The sequence below is a fragment of the Aythya ferina genome (assembly GCF_964211825.1).
Source record: "Aythya ferina genome assembly, chromosome: 24".
Taxonomy (NCBI): domain Eukaryota; kingdom Metazoa; phylum Chordata; class Aves; order Anseriformes; family Anatidae; genus Aythya; species Aythya ferina.
Window position 1 is genome coordinate 5,938,470 of NC_140322.1, and position 18,873 is coordinate 5,957,342.

Consider the following 18,873-nt stretch of genomic DNA (forward strand, 5'->3'; position numbering starts at 1 on the left):
GAGTCAGTCCTGGGTTCAGTTCCCAGCTGTGCTTATGCAACTTCTCCACTATCTTATTTGTACGAGTTTCAAGTTTTGAATTATATTTGCCTGGCTCTTAAGATCAATAGGAGCCATTGCTCCAGCTTATAAACACCAGAAACCATGGCATTGTCATGGGTCACTAAAATAGCAGGGACTCGAGGGCTGTAGGAGTGCTCCCACAGCCCAGCACGTTCCTTTCCCAAGGGGCTGCTGCGATTCTGGGGAGCAGGGCAGGGGCACCACAACCAGGCATGGGGGCTGCGGAGGGATTTGGAGCCCAGTGTTCAGTGCACGGGAGGGACCAGAGACTTGAGCCCCAAGTAAGTGCAGATGACGATTTTCAGGTGTGTGTAACTTGGCGCAGCAGAGTGAATGTTCATGGGAGCTGTAAAGATCTCCTTCCCGAGTGCAGGACTTGTGCCATGACAAATTTCCAGTTGGAGGGGGGAAAGCTAAGAGGGCTCTTTAGAGAAGCGGTTGGACAGCACAATTATTTTTACATGGAGTAAGGCATTTTATTTTTCATTTGCTTTTTGACACTGCTGCTGAAATTATTATTCCAGTAGGACAGAGTTGATCCGTACTAATTTAAGTGTCTAAAGTAAAGTTACAAATGAGCTGTGTTTCCATGAGTAAGATTTGCAGTCATCATTGCAAGGTTTATTTCATGGCAGTGAAATCATTACCAGTAAGCAACTGGTGTACTTTCAAAACAATGACTGTTTAATGATGATAATGAAATAAAAAGGAGTTTCTCTAGCAGCCAGCGTAGCTGAGTTCAGCACACTAAAAGTTTTGCATTTATTTACATGCTGCAAGTGAAACCTGTTGTTACGATAATAAAACAGTAAGAGTGGACTTTAAAGAGTCTCTCCACTCTCATTTGTTTGATTTATGCAACCAGTTTCCAGTGACTGGACTGGCTCTGATGGGCTGCACCTCTGTAAACCTGCCACAGTTGACTGTGATGTTTTCCTGACTGTTTTTTTCCATTTAAATCAACAGCTTTAACCCCAGTCTTACCCCCTCGGCTCTAATTTAGTCTTGAGGATTGCCTGTGGGAAATTTCAATTTTAGGTTTTCAAAGGTTACCCAAAGTATCAAGTTATTGGATTATATTCAGTGGGCGGATTTGGGGGTAGCGGGGAAGAAGTGTGATCGATATTTGCATCCTCTGGAGCTTTGTGAAGAAACTCTCCCAGGGAATCATTTAACCTCTGATTTTGCAAAGTGTTTGGCACGGCTCAGCACTGGCTGGAAGTGCTCAGCATCTCGTGGATCGCGGCGCTGGATGTGAACTTGGCTCTTTCTCTCTTTTATACGGCATTTTCAATGCTGTATATAACAAAACTGGGCTTCGGCCAGGATTTGTGACTTGGGATAGGGCTACTCCCAGTGCGAGCCAAACATCCCAGACATTACTGTGTTCACGTGCTTTGTTTTTCCTGAAGAATTTATCTCTTCGTTCTTCTCCTGTTACCAACTGGCTTAGCTCAGAGAGGCTCTTCATGGCTCCCAGAGGTTGACTTTGGGGTTGTCGTTAGCTCGAGATGTTATTGGCAGTGGGTTACAGGAGCTGCCGCCAAGAAACATGTTTAGGCATTTGGATTGCTCTTGTAAATTTTAATTAATCACTTTGCTGCTGTATAAGGCAGCACTGTAACACATACTTAATGCTCAAGTATTCAATTTCTTACAGTAACATTGCACTGCGGGTTAAAAAATAAAGCTGTGGGGTAACAAATGTCTGCATTCATGGCAGCTTTACTTGTAAAGAGTCTTTGGAAGTGCTGCCGGTGCCTGGAGGAGCCGTGGTGCTGGGTGCGGGGGGATGCACCCGGCTGCTGGACCTCGGTTAGCAGGGTGGTGGCGGGGCCTCCGAGCAGACCTCCCTCCGCCGGTCCCTCGGGGATGCTGTCATCTCCTGGCACTCCGCAGACAGCTAAAATTACCCGCTCAGCTGTGTGCAATAGTGCTCTGGCTGCTAACGAGAAGCGTGTGGCTGGGGGTGGGGTTAGAGGGTCCAAACTTCTCAGGCGCTGCGCAATGCATTTGGTCTTTGGGCATTTGCTTTTATGGGAGGCTGAGCGTAAGCCCTTAAAAGCAGCAAGTGTCAGGCAGAAATGAGAGCCGGTGTTGTTTTGCTTCTTCGGCCACCCCCGGCATGTCCCAGAATAGCCAGGCATGACCCGTGCTGTAAATCTAAGCCAGACCTGAGCCGGTGCTGCCCCCTCTGACCTGACCCCGTCCCCTGGCTGCTGCACCAGCCGCGGGGAAAGCTGCGCCTTGGCCGTGGCATGGCACTGGCTGGCTGGCTGGATGCATGGCCCCAAATCTGCGAGCAGCCACAGTGAATGTGTGCAACAGTTCCTACAAACAGCTCTGCAGGCACATGTGCAGATGCTTCAGATGTGAACATCCGGGATTTTGGAGTGGGATGCCTGGGCATTCCTTACACACAGGCACCTTTTTTTTTTCTTTTTCTTTTTTTTTTCTTTTTTTTTTTTTTCTTTTTTTTTTTTCTTTTTCTTTTTCTTTCTTTTTTTTTTTTTTTTCTTGGTAAAGACATCTGTCTAAAGCCCATGTGCCTTTTGAATGATGCTGAAACATTGGTAAGAGGAGTTGGGTGGTGTAGAGGATTCCTGGTGCTTTTGCTTTACATAAAGACAAATTTTACAACAAAAAAGGCTTTATGTTCCCAAGTTTGTTAACGCAGCACTTTGCATCAACAATAAATGCAGCAAGTAAATCACAAAAGAGAATGAAATTATTTGGCACTGACATTAATACTTCATACAGCTCTATGGGGTGGTGTAGGACCTTATAGTATAGCAGTAAAGTTGCTAAGCTGCTGCAAGCTGTGTCCCTGGAGAAAGGGGAGAAAAATCCCAAACAGCAGGATAGAGGATATGAACATAATGTCTTTAGGTTTTGTTTGCTGTCGTTGATGACATACATGATGTTCTCGCTAGAAGAGGGATTTGCTGTAGAAGTGAACATGAATGAAGAAATCAGGAGGATTTAAAAACTAAAGGAGTATGCCGGGGATTGGAGTTGCTACAATGCAGACGTGGGAGCAGGAGGAGGCATGCTAGATCGGGTTCGCTCCTTGTCCCAGGAGGCAGTGCTCAGCAAAGCATCACAGAGTGTTTTCCAGGGCTCTGCCCAGCTTCGTGGTGAATGCGCTAATGGGTCTTCCACCACCTTCCTCAGGAGGTGTTCCAGTCCCCACGGTGTCTGTTCTCTCTGGTAGCATGTTTTTGCAGTACTCAGGCTAAGCTCTTCTTTCCATAACCTACTCCATTGGCAAAGTGCCCCTTCTAGATAATTTCTTTCCGATCTGGTGTTTACACCCATCAATTATTTGCAGACTTTTATTCCCTCCCACCTTATTTATTTATTTATTTACACTTAACTGAAATGTAGATTTGTCTTCTTTAGCCTCACTGAAGGCATCAGTGTTCCAGTCACCGTGTTGCTTATTCACAGAATCACGGAATCATCTAGGTTGGAAGAGACCTCCATGATCACGGAGTCCAACCTCTGACCTAACAGTAACAAGTCCTCCACTAAACCATGTCACTAAATACCTGGACAAGCAGTAGTTTGACTGCATTTTGCAGCCTGCATCCCTCATCCAAAATAGGCTTCTGGACCAAACTGTATTTTTTTTGTGTTAAAACCCTGTGCAAAGGATGCTGTGGAAATGCATCACCCTGAGACATTTGGCCAAAGGGATAAACACTTGTGCAAAGGGATGAAGGGGATAATTTTGCTGTTGCCTTGTTTTTGATGTTCTGTTCTGCAATACCAGAGCAGCTAGGTGGTAGCCCAAGACCCAGAAAGACATATTGAATATATACATATATATTTAAAAAAAAACAAAAAACAACAACAACAACAACAGAATAATAACAGAATAATAGGCTCATTACAGAGCCTACCACCAGCACCAGAGGAATTGCAACAATTGTGATTTCCTGAGATTTTCCCCTGCTCTTGTTTCTGCAGTGGCTATTATCACTGCTCTTTCACTATTATTTTTTTGCCTACTTCTGCATGGGAGTTTTCTGGGGAAATCGACAGAGGCTCAGCACATCAGCTGCCTTCCAGGGGTGCAAAACGTTATAAGGGCTGACTCTTGTAGCATGACAAGGCTGTGAAATGTGTGTTGTTATCTATTTTTTTTTCTTAAATCAAAAACCAGACTTTGCAGCCAGCCTCATTACTCACACGCTGTCCTTATGGGACCGTGCAGCCTCGCCTGCGTGGTGCTGCTGTAGCTGCCTGCTCCCGACCACGTCCCCGAGCCTGGCACTCCAACCTATTGATTGACATCTCCGTCTCCAGCTCTGATCTCATGTCTTGACCATCTGCTTCTTCTGGTGGTCTCCGGAGGGTCTGCCAATCAGCAAAGCAGGCTCAAAATGCACAGGCAAATGGGTTAGATTATTTTTGGACCTTCCTTGCAGCCATCTGTTTGGGAGGGAGCCATGAGCTTGTCTTACCCAGCTGGGTTAAGGTGCTATGGCAGCCTGCAAGGGAGGAGGAAGCAAACAGGATAAAGAAAATTACCCTCTTCTTAAGGAGCTGAATCAGCTGCGAGACGGCACTGAGCTCTCAGCCAGCAACTGGCACCGGCAGCGAGATATTGGGACAGCTCCCGGCTCCCGGCCCCGTCGGAGCTGGCTGCGGCGTTCGCATGACACCAGGCAAGGCAGCAAGTTTGGTTCGACTTCGAAGCTGACTCCTGTTGCCCGTGACAACCTGGGTCTGAGTCTATTTTACATGCACACACATCCACACATGCATATGTTGCTATAACAACCAGCCAGGACTTTTAAAAAATGTTGGACTCTGTTTTCCAGGTTGCAAAGCACCGAAGTTTCACTGCAATCCAGGAGGCAAACAGCTGCCTTCGGGTTTATTTATTTATTTAATCTTCCTGAAAAAAAAAAAAAAAAGCTCTAAATCAAGTGTGCTAGGCAAAATGTCTGGGTTAATGATATAAAGAGTCTGTAATACCTCACTAGGAAAAGAGAGGCACACGAGGCTCTGTCTGCTGCTCTGGTGTTTGAAAGAGCCCAGCCAGCCCTGACGTGGCGTGGTGGTAAGGGATCAAAAAACCTGCTGGCTTGGGTGTCCCCAGAGCATCGAAGTTATTTAACGCCACCGGTAAAGCCACTGGTGTCACAGGCAGCAGTAAATCACAGATGAAGATTTTGACCTGCAGCCTCTAACCCAAACTAATGCAGTCAGACACTGCTGAGAGCTGGGGATGTGAGCAGCAAAACCCCATATTGGCCTTGGGAAGCCCTTCCCTGCAGTTGTAGGCTCTAGCTGAGGTACTTGTGATAGCTAGTCAGCGGCGTTTGTCCCCTGTAGCAGGCTGAATACTACTAGTGCTCTCTATTTTCCCCTTTTTCTCTGAGTGATACCCTCAGCAGTGTTGTTGTCCAAAAAAAGAGGGGGTTTCTCCCAGGGAAAGGGGAAAGCAGGAGAAGCACAGCAATCCGCGTGTGTTCTGCAAGACGTGCACGTGTGCGATGGTCCTTGTGTGCTGCTCTTCGGCTGGCCTGTGTTTGAAAGCCTTGCCTATAAAACCAGCCCCGAGGAGGGGAGGGAGCTCTGCTTTCCCCTTGTAGGCAGCGCTCGGTCTTCCTGTGCACTTCGTGACCCAGCCTGCTGCTGGGACCGCATCCTGCCCTGCAGGGGTGCTGGCACTCTTCACCACCACCCCTGCACATCAGGATCTTCTAGGAAGTCCTGTCACTCCTAAAAGTGCCCTGCATTTCTTCATGTTTAGATTTAGTGGGCACAGCTTATGTTGGATTGTCGTGTTCCAAGTTCAAGCCCATGATGTAAGGGAAGCCTTACATCCTTGTGATCCTGCGATTGCCTCAGTGCACACACCTGTGTCTAGGATACCCTAGATCTTTTTTTTCCACCCAGATGCTGTGTTGAGGGAATGGAGGAAGAAAAAAAATCCTTTGACTATTTTTGGTGGATTTCTAGAAATGCAATAGTCCAAAACCCAGCTGTGACTGGATAACTGGAGGTATGGCAGTCCCAGACAAGTAGAGGTGTGGGCACTATGGGTCTGTGCAGTCCGAAAGCACAATGCAAGCTGGATCCATCAAGGTGCTGGACGCCTTGTGGAGGTGCTGCGGCATGGGTATGCCAGTGATGCTGTGCTGAGCATCTTGGACGGAGTGTAGGAACGTGGTGCACATGTTCAAATCAAGTGGCTGGTTTATAGCTCCTGATACCTACCATGGGTTTTGATTATTGTGAGGGATATTCAGTTTTGTCAGCCCTTCTGGTAGGTTTGTGTTGCAAAAAGGGGTCTGTAGACATGGACTGGGATGTTGGCAGTTGTTTCATTGTATTCTGTAGGTGATGGCAATCAGTGATGATTGCATACATGATCACAGACCAGGCGGTAACTGGAGATCCGTGGGGAATCTTTTGCCCCTATTTAGAGATGGGGTTCCAGCAAGGTCAGAATTTGATGTAACCGTGCCCTGTTCCAGTAACTGGTTTTACTTTCCACTCTGCTCCTTTCCCTCTCACGGCTGACTGGAGGCCTCAGCCCCTAACAGAAAATGAGGAGCTTTTTATCCAGAGTTCACCAGCCTGAATCCAACCCAAAACACAAACTGCACCAATCTTGTGGATGGGGTTGGCCCATATCATCAGAAACCATCGTATATTGCTCAAAGTGGTGGATACCAAGGAAAATCCTTGGGATGAGCTGGCTTTGCAGGTGGACCTGCCTTTGAGACCCGGCTGTGTGATACCCAGGTTGTGTGAGGTTGGCCCTGCTCAGCACACTGATAGCTCTTTGCCAGGCCTGGTATTAAATCCGTACACCTCTGCTTTCTAAACTCAGCTTTGACATACAGCTTCTTCTCCAAGGTACGAATTAGCTCATTAAACACTTTGCATAAGATACCCAGGCACTGGCACTGAGGGAGAGGAAATCAAACCTGCTCACGCTTTGTTCACCTGCATTCAGTGTCAGGAAACCTGCCTGAAATGATTCATCCCCAGCCGCAGGCCCCGGAGCCGTGGTTTGACTTCTCTAGAGCTGCTCCACGGCCGGGGACAGGCTGCTGAGCTGAAAGGAAGCTTTTTAGCTGCAAAAATTGTGCAAGCCAGCATGTGCTATTTCTGGAGCGGGCTGTAATGTATGCGTCTAGCCTGGCTCTCTTCAGCAACGGCCAAATGTTTTTCAAGCAGTAAAGAAGGTAAAATAGAGCAACACTGTACCAGAGCCAGATTTTCCGTGCGTTCCCTGAGCAATGCCTGCAGGGACCCACACGTGCACTCATGGACATGCAATTAAGTGCATCGATCACCAGCGGGATGGAGCGGGTACCCGTAACCTCACCAGGGCCGCAAGCTCAGTACAAGCGTGGGTTGAACTGGCTCATTAGGGTGCTGGAAACAATTGGGGCAATGTTAGGTTGTTTCTTTGCCTGGCCTACACATTGCTGCTCCTTGGGAGGGTGAATCTGCCAGGATAGCAGTGCGTGGGCATGGCCCTACAGCCTTTGGGTCTGGGGGAGGCTGACCTGGGGCTGAGTGGTGCAGGGAGCAGTGAGCCCACGGCATGCTTCCTGATGCTGGTATCAAGCACATATCACGGTATCACTGTCCTTTGGGGCAGAGGGACAGTTGCAGGGGACTTTTTGTGGGCAGTGCCACCCTCCTTCCCATCTGAGTGGCCTCTGACACCTGGGTCAGGCAGGTTCTGCTGAGCAGGGGCACTCATCCCTGTAGGGTTGCACCTCCCAGGTGAAGGTGCGCTGGAGGATGGGGCAGTGCACCCTGTCCTCACCCTGCTGCTCCTGGGGACCTCAAGATCCTCATTTGCTTCATCAGATTTACTATGCAATTCCTGCACTTCTGGGGGGTGAGAAAGGGCTGAAACAAAGCAGGGCAGGGAAGAGATGGAGAGATGGACCTGTCTCCTTCCCCTGGAAGATGACTGCACTGTGCCCCTTGCTGGATGCCACTGCTCACAGCACGGAAAAAAGGAAGAAGGAAAGAAAACAGCTGCACAGGGGCTTAAGAAGGGGTATAAATAATGCAGGATGGGGTCTTTTGACAGGCTCTGATTGCACTGGAGCCTGGCAGGGGAGCATCATGGGGAGAGGGGCAGAGATGTCTCCTAGTTTCCCTTCAGGAAGCTGACCGGGATACGGGGCTCTGTAGTATCACTGAGTGCCCATGGGCACGGTGGCACAGCCACCTCTGTGTTCCCTAGCGTGGAGCTTGGGGTGTGTGTGTCAAGAGAGAGCACAGGGGGGGTGTCCTTGCTTCAGATGGGGCAAGCACAGAGCAGGGTAGAAACAGACCTGGGCCTTCAAGGTCCCTGTGAAACCTTAGGTAAATTCAGGTTTGAGAAAGGGACAGCAAAGTCCCTAAACAGAACTTAGAAAAAAAAAAAAAAAAAAAGGATAAAATGGATGTTTGTTTATAGCACGTGCTTTGGGAACTAATTGATCTATGCTCGTGGTGTTGTGTAAAATCAACATTTACTCACCACCTCTATGGGTTCTTAAACTGTTTTTGTAGCACTTTTGCATGCAAGGGTAACTTGCTGAATTTGAACAATTTTGTTTTGCAAGACAGCGGCAAGATATATATATATATAAGATATATATTTTTTTCCTGTCTCTCTTTTCTTTTTTTTTTTTTCTTTGTCTGACATTATTAAGTAGGGTGTTTTTGTTTCACCAGTGCCTTTAGCTTTTTGGTCACAATAATATAACGTATTCTGACTGTCCATATTCAGCCCTGTCCTGCCATGGCATCTGTGTGTGCTTTTGCAACAGCATTGTACAGAGTTTTCTGTGCATCTGCATGCGTGTGCCAACACGTTTTCAGGAGAAGCCACTAATAAGGATGCAGATTTAAAATTATTTAATCTAATTGCTGGCAGCAGAAGGCATGGTGAGGAAGATGTTATAAAGAATTGCTGGATGGGCTAACAGAGTTAGCTCCATTAAATCCTCAGAGTCTTTGGATATTTCCTCCTGCACAACAAGAAAAATGAATTTAATCAGACAGTAGGGCTAAGTTATTCTTTAGGCCTGTAATAAGAGATAAAGAAAAATAAGAGTATCTAAAGAGCAATAAGATTAACTTATTCTTTAGTTCTGTTTTAAGCCAAAACTCAGTTTAGTGATTATATATTTTTTTCCTGAGCATCTACCCATAACCTGCTGTGATTTTTGGATTTCTATTCAGGCTTAGCCCTGCTGGCCCTGGGGTTAGAGGGCAACCAGGGTTCCCGACCATGCCGAGAGCCACTTGCCCTGTCACACGGCTGTGGGTCTGTGCCCACCTGCGTGGTCCAGCTCTGATGGGGTCAGGATGGGGTCTGGTTCCCATTCGGGGTCTTTGGTTTCAGAAGAGCTGCAAAGTCCATCACCAGCTGGCCCCCTGCGCCTTCTCTTTGTACGTTTGGAAATGACTAGTTTCTTGTGTAAAAAAAAAATAAAAAAATCCCTGCAGTGGTATTCTTCAAAAACTATTTCAGATGAAACATTTATGAGCCTGGCTGCACAAGCAGCAGCTCTGCTCTGACCGTGAAGGGCAATGGTGAGCAAGCGAGGAGGGGGTCAGCCTGCTTCGCTGCAGCCCCACTTGGAAATGTGCATCTCCAGAGAAGTTCTTTTGAGGAGAACAAAATGAAGGGCAGCAAAATGAAAAATGCCACCAAAGAGGAGTCCAAAATGGTGACAGAAGGGTTGGAGGAAAGGAGCAAAAGGGCGAGTAGGGAAAAGCCCTAATGTCTCTGTGGGAACAAGTAGAATACCATATGGGTTGCTGTCATAGTTGGAGTGGATGTGTGGCCTGTGGCATGAATGTTTTATTTCAGATCACCACGTTACATCAAGGTCTCCTGTGTTTCTCCCCAGGCTCCCTCTTCCAGGTCACCGCAGGAACACCTGAGCCTCCCCGAAGCTTCGGAGATGAACCTGTAGCAGCTGGCCAGCAGGTAGGAGGCTCAGCCATGGCTTCGGTGCCCACTTCTGTGGTTCGGAAAGCATGGAGAGACCTCAGGGTCTGCAGCCATGTGCTGCAGGGCCCATCGCTGTGGTGTTTGGGGGCTTCAGCTGTCTGCAGGGCTTTCTGCTGGTTTTATGCCCCTTTGATCTGATGCGCTTGCTGGAATTTGTAATTGCAAGAGGAGATGTCCAGTGACTGATCATTCAAAAGGGTGTTCTGAGTGGCAAGGACTGATCCATGCTTTCAGTCCCTTTTTATGTATTTATTTCTGTTTACTGTGTGTCATTGGTCTTGCTTGGAGCTGCCCAGCCAGCCAAAACACCCTGTGCTCCTGTACGGGTGCTTGCTGGAACTGCCTGATCCCAGGAGATGCAGAGGTCACCTCTCCTGCTCCCTGCTGCTGTGGTTTTCTTTCTGGCTCTTTAACCATCAACTTCCTAATATAAAATATTTAGAAGTAGAGGCTGCTTTTTTTTTTTTTTTTTTTTTTGTGCCTTTTTTTTTTTTGGTGCCTCATGGAGCTCTTACAAAACCCTCCAGGAGATGCTAAGCTGCTGGCATAGACACTGACCATCAGCATGTTCATGGTGGCACAACGCAGGGCTTGGGCATGTGTACTGCAAGGGTGTTAAGGCACTGCTGAGAGTCACTGGGCTGATGTGAGAGGGATGGACACAGCAAGAGGAGAATGGTGGGAGGATGCTGTCATGTGGCATAGCCACATCTTTGGTCCCAATGGCCAACACTAATATAAGGGGACAGATTTTGCCCCTCTGGGAGCAGCAGGTAGCCTCACTCCAGTGAGAGCTCAGAGCTCCTCCATCAGAAAAATACTTCTTGCTCCACAGCCGTTATAGCTCATTATCTCACTGACCTTTAATTTTGCAAGTGTTTTCTTCAACTTGGTCCAGCTTCTGACCTCTATTCCTAGAGGCAGCAGGATAATATATTCATCTGCTGTGCTGTCTAGCCACTTTGCATCCCTCCCTCCACCCCTCTGTCTCTGGTCTTTTTGGCAATCTGTCATTTTTTACTTTTGGTATGGGTCCAGGAGCTGAGTAAAAAGTACTTGGGCAGCTGGAGCGAGAAACAATGGGTTTTAAATATGGTTTAACGTGTTTGTAAACAAGTGCACTTTATCAGGGTTCCTGCCCAGTGCACTGACAGCAGGCAAAACTGATGAGACTCTTCTGAGGTCAGAATTAATTACACTGCATAAAGTGGTGCAAAATGGGCAACGAGGCAATAGGAAGTATCTCCTGCCCCACTGTCCACATCTGTCCATGATGCCATACTCATCGCTGTGGTCACTGAGCACCTGAGATTGCTCTTCTCTTAGCTGTGGCAGTGAAGATGGGCAAAGATTGCTAGAAGTGCTGGCAGGATTGTGTTGGCTTTGAGGAGACTCCATGGAGTGTCCGTGGGGATGTCACACTTGTTGGAAATCATCTATCAGGGAAGACCAGTGCAGAGAATAATTCGACTGTCTTGTCAAAATATCTCAAATTCCCTCAAATATCCACAACTTGTTCCTGGTGAAAAAAAAAATAATTTGCCTTTATATATATCTATATTATTGGATAAAGTAATCCTTTGCTGCAGATGACTTGAAGAGGGAAGCAAACTTAGGAACATAGGGAGGGGGCAAAAGATTTGTAGTTGATGCCGATGGACTGATGAAACCAGCTATCCCATTAGCCCAAACTCGCCAATTTTGAAGCCTAAAGACTCAATTTACAGCCAGGGGAATTCTGCTCCATGGCTCAGGGCTGTGCTCCTGGTGCTTAGCGGAGCAGGGCTGGCTTCGTGATACACAGGGGCACAACCAGTCACACTGCAGGAGTTTTTCTCATGGGGAAGTGAAGGAGGAGAAAACCCAAAGTGCTTTAAAACCAACCCCTCTGCCGTGCTGCGGCTCAGCTCCCCAGCCCCTGGCTGCTCGGGGATGGATGCAGCCGCTCTCTGAGCTCCTCTGTGGGCAACAGCGTAATTGCAGAAATTGGCACGGTGGCTTGGAACGAGATCTAATTAATTAATTCAAGACATGCTGGGATTCAATTTTATTAAACCTTGGAGTCAGAGTAGACGGGATGAAATGTAAGCAAAGGTTGGGAAAGGAGGGGTATGTGCAATGCGTGCTGCGCTGCCGCCAGCGTGCCCTTCACCGGCAGGCTTCCGAGGGCACGCTTGGGATGTACGTGTACATACCCACAGAGACATCCAGCAGCAGCCTGCTCCTGGGGGTTTTGCTCCAGCCAGGGCTATCAGGGAGGCTCTGCTTCCCTTATCTACTTCTATTTGCGTGTGCAAGGTGTCTGCCCCATCCCTACGTCCTGCTCCCCAGCAGCATCCAGGAGTGATGAAGAGGCTTCTTTTGCCTCTCCCCTGCTTCTGTGCTGATGAATGTGGCATGCTGCATCCAGACCTGCCTGTTATTTCATAATAAGGGATATCAGCTCTGGATTTACTGCCTGTAAAATGATTTGGTGTCTTCTGGAATGGAAATTCAATACAGTCGTTGCTCACACAGTCACATCTTGAGGCTTACTCTGCTCCCAGAAGCTCAGGCATGTATGTGCTGGCACGGCTTTCCGCTGCTGGACTTTGCAGGAAAAAGTCTTTTTTTTGTTTTGTTTTGATAGGTAAACCAGTGCATATGTGGGGCTTATGCAAACCCATCAGCTCTTTAACAAGAGCTGCAGCAAAGGACCCAGCTGTTTTAGGGATGTTGTTTTGCCTGCCATGTCTATAGCATCCCACACGAGCTGGCTTTCCTCTTGACAGTTTCAGGAATATACTTACTACTAATTTTAGGCCTCTCTCCAAGGTGGATATATCTTTGGGGTTAGGGCACAATGAATGCCCTATTCATAAAACTACAAACACTGTAAAAAGAAGAGAGAGAAAAAAAGCGTGTCCCACCCTAAAATGTTTCTGATCTCCAAACAGCTATAATTTTGGCTTGCTCAGAGAACAAGCTGAGGTAGTGTTCATTTTAACAGCCAGGAAAGGGCTGTCTGTTTATATTTAGGGCCTTGTAGAGTTGCGCAGTGTGTGCAGGTGGCACATTAAAACGTGTGGATGATTTCTTACCAGGATAAGGTTGTGTTTTTACTGGATTGCCTTTAATTTTGTATGAAGGCTGAGCAAGCACCAAAAATTTTGTTGTAATGCTTTCTGGGGTTAAATTTTGTTGCTTCTGGAGCGTTGTTTTGAGCTTAAACCTGGTGATTTCCTCCCTCCCATGAACCTTCCTATGTGGCTCTTCCCTGAACTTACATATTTAGGAACAAGTTGGCATCTCCTGCCACCTGGAGTCTGTAGGGCACTGGTAACCATCATCCACTTCTTACTGGGAGAGTACCACACCACCGCACCAAAACAAGAGGAAGGATAGAGAGCATCTTGAGCATCTCCCAGTAGCGAGGTGGGCAGTGATCTTGGATGCAGTCAGCTTAGGTGTTTGCAGCTCTGACCTGCACCTCCATGTGGGCTCCGGCTGGGAAACCCTTTGTTACTTACCTGATTTTGGATATGTAGGAGAAAGAGCCACGATCACTGCAAAACACGCAAGATAGTAAGAAATGCCTTAGCAGAAGACACGAACAACTTAGCTCTGCCCTTTTTCTAAAAATGAGAAATATATGAAATCAAAGGATAGGTTCATTAATTTGGAGGAGATTTGCTTGATGGGCAAACTTCTTAAACGTGATTGAGAAGGCTGCCTAAACAAGCCTGAACTGCAGATCTTCTTCACATTGGCCCATCTTCAGGAGTTGGGTCCCTTCCAACTCAGGATATTTTATGATTCTATGATTCTAAGGCTGTGTCTCCTGTCCCCAGCCTTGCTGATGATCCCACAGGCTCGAGAAGCTGCGAGAATCCATTCATTGCTTGCCTGGAGCTGTCTTGGTTTCAGTGACTTTTGCTTGGCACATGGAGAACATATGCAAAACAGGCACACGTGCCTTTGGGTCACGGCTTCTGGCATCTGGCTTGTTGCTGCTTGTCCCCCAGTCCTTCAAAGTCCTGCTTCAGATGCATAGAGACAGCTCTCCAGTGCAGCCGAGGCTGCTTCTGCACCCCCAACCAGTGCATTATTATTCTCTGAAGAAGCAGAAATATTAAAAAATAAAAAATACCAAACTTGCATCTGAAAAAAAAAAAAGGAAAAAAAAAAAAAGCACAACACAGCAACTCTCTTGCTGGTGTCTGGGAGTTGAAGCCTCGTCCAGCCACACATCATTCTTCTGCCACCCTTCAGAAATCACTCACTGGCTACTAATCCAGCTCTGATAACAAGTAATGCCTTTCTCATGGAGAATCCAGATGCTTAGCTGGTATTTGTAAAGCCTACCAAGATCCCAGGGCTGAGGAGGCCTGTACAAAGCAGAGTACAGCTATTAATGTGACTTATCTTGGTCTTCTGGAGCATGCCCAGGCTCTGAGACTTGTTCTTGGATCCCAAATTAGAAAGCTGATGGTTGTTCATTCAGTGTTACAGAAGGGCCTGTTGGGCTGAGCCGAAACACTGGGCAGCTGTGAGCAACTGGGGTTTGAGGCGGACACAAGAGGGGGATGGAGAGAAAAGATACTAAACTTTAATTGTAGCTACCTGTGCCATACCGTGGCACAATATGGGCTTGGGAGATGGGGTAGAAAAGAGTGAAACTCAGGTTCTGTTTGCACTGAAATATTTCTGTGCATGTTTGGGCACTTTGCTGTGGTAACCAAAGGGCCTATTTTTAGCACCTTTCCCAAGACTCTCTTTACTACACTGGGTTGCTTGGGAAGCTTGTGTACAAAGTTGTCCCAGGGGTTTGCAAGTTAAAATGAATGTTAATTCAGAAAGATTCCAAAAGATTATATTCTTTAAAATATATCAGATTCTGTGGGAGATCTTCCTGGCTGTGTGTCCTGCTCAGACTTCGTGCTGGTTATCTCCCAGATCCTGAATTCCAGCCTTTAGGCACTTCCAAGGCTGGGAAGGGATGGAAAGGGTCTTCTTTTATTTGGCCAGGTCCTGACTACAGCCCGAAACCAATGATATTGTAATGGCAACTCATTTTAACAGTTAGACAGAGTAATCCCCAAATCTATTTCAGCACAGTATTTTTGGTCCTCAGCCAGCAAAGTGCACCTGAGTCCCGTCTAGCAGAGATCAGCTATCTGTTTTCCTGGGAAGAATTGTCAGGGAGGGGAACAAGCCCTCATGTTTTGTTGTACGTTTGTTTATGACTCTAAGGTGAGACTTTTACCCTATCTTGTTCATTTAAATTCCTTCTAGTTTTACTGGACAAACAAACAGTGGGGTATTTGTGTACTCCAGTTTTCAAGTGGAAGGTATATAGAAAATTCAGGTTGAAACATGTCTTTCTTAGGAAAGTGTTTTCATGCTCCATAAGGCATATATCCAAAAGAACAGAAGCAATCCTATTCAAAGAAGCCACAAACAGTATAAATAGGGAATAGCAACCTTCTTTTTCCAATGTCATTCTTCATACCTTGTTGTCTGTCACGCTTAGCCATGTAAATACACAATATTTGAAAAAATAACAACTGCAACGGCACTTTATCCACAGCACGATCATGAATACATTGTGTTCTGTGATATGTTCTTACTCTGTCGGATTGTTACTGAAGCTTCTCCACAAAATGTTTCCATGTGTATTTTAACAAGACCGTTCTCCATCTATACACAGATTTGTGTAAGAACAATTTGTACTTGCTCAGAAGCTCCATACACCACCAGAATATCCATACACCATCAGATTCAGGAGAAAAGGTATCCTTACGTATATGTTGGTAACATGCAGGTGATCAGACAAGATTGACAGGGGAACTGGGAGAGTTTGTCCTAATGGAAGCCCAGGATTGGCACACAAATTTTGAGTGCGTTTCAATATTTGAGCCTCTTGAAGAAAGGAAACAGCACAGCTTTTAAAATTATCTGTGAGCACTGGGTCATCTTCAGTCAACATGAACAATGTTCTGTTAAGTGTACGGATGACGGATTTGCTTCTATATGATGCATCAAGTACGTGTGTTGAAATAATAGGGGCATTAGAGAGTGAAAATCCCAAAGTGGAAAATGATGCATTGCTGTTGATGTTTGTAACATGGGAGCTCTTGACTGTCAAGGATTTTTACTTTTAACAAGGTATTTCACGACTATGCATCGTCATCTTGAGTCACGTTTCAAATTTATGCTCTGACATATGGCTGCTATGTAGCCATAGGAGCAAATATAATATGTGTTTATTCTTTATTCTTATGTTATTTAGATGAAAAAATATATTTTATCACAAACAAGGAGTTAGTATTTTTAATATTTTGTGTTTCCTTTAATCCCATGTGACCATATTTGTGTGTTTAATTCTGGAATCCAAAGCAACTTATAAACTCAAGAAGATACTTGAGTTTTAAGAGTGATGTTTACCAGCTCAGTTTCATGTTGACACAGATATACAAAATACCCTTATTTTTCCTTTATTGATTTCTTATTTGTTCTCTTATCGTTACACCAAAGAAACAAAACTAAGTAGATGAGTAAACAGCTAATTCCAGCAGTGAGTTGGGTCGGTTCATTTTCTTATTTGGTCTGGGTACAGGAAGAACATGCAGTATCTTGACTGTAAATATCAAAAACTGAAGGCTAGCGTGGACCTCACTATGAACAAGTAGCACTTGGAAGAGCTAATCTGAAACTCGTGCACATACCTGATCTTCATCACTGTTAGATCCAGTCAGCATATCAAGGTGATGGGAAAGTTAATGAGAAAACGTGGGTGCCACAGCATGGGGTAGAGGTTGGCATGAACCCCCCCCCCGCCCTCTTCTTCTGTCCCTTTGCAAAGAGCACAGGCATTATTAAAGCAATTGCATGCGTATTAGCCAGGTCACATAAAGGGGAAACCTTACCTGAAACCTGTTAGCCCTGGCAGTCCTGGTAGGACAGCGTGGTTTATATTACAGCAACCTGCAGGCAGTAGCATTTTGTCATCTGCTTGTTGTAGCAGCAAGAGAGCCAAAATGAAGTACTTATCTGAAGAAAGTCAGTGTATAAATTCATATATTCTTCCCCAAACCATTCAGAGAGCATCACTGAGATGGGTATGGAACAAGAGACATTCTGAGCTTTGTTGGCACTAACAGAGATGGACCTGAAGGATTTCTATAACTCAGTGCAACATCTGGGAAGGTGACTCGCTTGGAGGATGTGTGGCAGTCGCTCCATATCCAATGCACAAAAATTCGGTCAACTCAATAAACATCCCGTTAAGGGTACACAGTAAGGTACATTGGTCTTGTTATTTAACCTGCCCTGCAAATGCAAGAGCACGTGGCCTCTAACAAGATTAAGTGTTACATTTAAAAACACTAAGCCTGTTAACGCAGTGCATAATTAGGCCCTGGAATTCATTGCCAAGGAAAATCTTGGAGTGGACCTTAATAACATTTTAAAAACCAGACAGACACAGCTAATATTAATAAAACGACTCATAGATCCGTTTGGTGAGAGCTACAGAAAAGTAAGGCTGATTAAGAAATACAGCCTCACGTGTTGGAGTGTCAAACAGTGCCTGCCTAGCGAGCAGGCTTTTTTTTTTTTTTTTTTTCATTTTGTGCTAATTATTATGGGCTGTTCTGCACCTGCCTGTGAAGTGCTGGCGCCTGCAGCAGGGGGAGATGTCTGCAGGGGGGTCCATGGGCAGGTCCCACAACTCTGGCCGTGGGATCCGGGAGCTGCTCAGATAAGCAGAGGTCGGCTGAGGCACTTCTGAGAGCACTTGGGCCGTTTCAGGTCACCGTGGCTGTTAGCAGCGTGAAGAAAGGTGTTGAGCCTCCAGTGCTGCAGGGTGGTTTTGCAGTAGGTCGTCTGTGAACAGCCCAGCCTGGGACTCAGGGCATCGCTGCCTCCCTGAGCTTCAGCTGGTTTGCTTTTGAGTTTTTAAAGAAAAGCTGGAGGAGCGAGCAGTCCAATGAAACTGCCTGTGAACAACCTCAGAGGATTCCTGGGCTTTCACAACCCCACTTTATGCTAGAATTAACCCAAATACTAAGAAGAAACATGGGATGAACTTCTAGCAAATGGGTGTCCTGCAGTCCGGCTCTGTGTCCAGACAGAGCTTTACTCCTTGATTCCTTTCTTACCTAATCAGCTTTGTGCCTGTGTAAATCCATGTGGCGATGTGCAGTGAGCTGCTGATGGCTGCTGTTGTGACAGTTCACGATCTGGTGTACATTAAGGTTTAATGCTCATTGAGGTCATACATGGCTGGGTCCCACCCTGTGCTGCATAAGGAGAGGAGCTGTGTTTCGCGGGGAAGCAGATGATGCCAAGGACCCCGGGTCCACACAGCACCTTCTCGTAAGGTGGTGCTGGTGTTTTTTTGTGAGCCGGAGTGGAACAGCCTTGAGACATAATGGACCCAACTTGTACTTCTTGGCTCCGATCTCAAGGTTTTCTATGTCTGGTCCATGACAGCCTCTCCTGGCTCCAGCAGTGGAAGGATGAAGGCTTGTGAAGGCAGGGCAGCACTCACATGGCGAGCGCAGCACCATGGGTATCGCAGTACTGAGATGGACGTATGGGGCCAGGTTTTTTCAATGTCCATGCCAGGTGCTTCATGGTGCTCAGAGCACCCGGTCTGGCAGCTTGTACCAACAAAGCCCTGCAGCCAGGAAGCTGTGGGGCACCGTGGGGTCATACCGCAGTCCTGGGCACCCTGCTGTGGGTGACCCCGCTTGTGCTGGGAGCTGGACCTGGTGGTCCCCGAGGTCTCTTCTCACCTGAACCATGCAGTGAGCCTGTGAGAACGTACC

The 18,873-nt window shown here is 46.6% G+C and overlaps 1 protein-coding gene across 6 annotated transcripts in view; it reads left to right on the forward strand.

The window, feature by feature from the left end:
• The window catches only part of HIVEP3 (HIVEP zinc finger 3), a 298,262-nt gene that overhangs the window by 147,979 nt on the left and 131,410 nt on the right, over nt 1-18,873 (forward strand). For all 6 annotated transcript variants that reach the window (XM_084497409.1, XM_084497413.1, XM_084497414.1 and 3 more), the window contains one exon: nt 9,957-10,036. The gene's annotated coding sequence lies outside the window, so the exon portion shown is untranslated. The remainder of the gene's footprint in view (nt 1-9,956; nt 10,037-18,873) is intronic.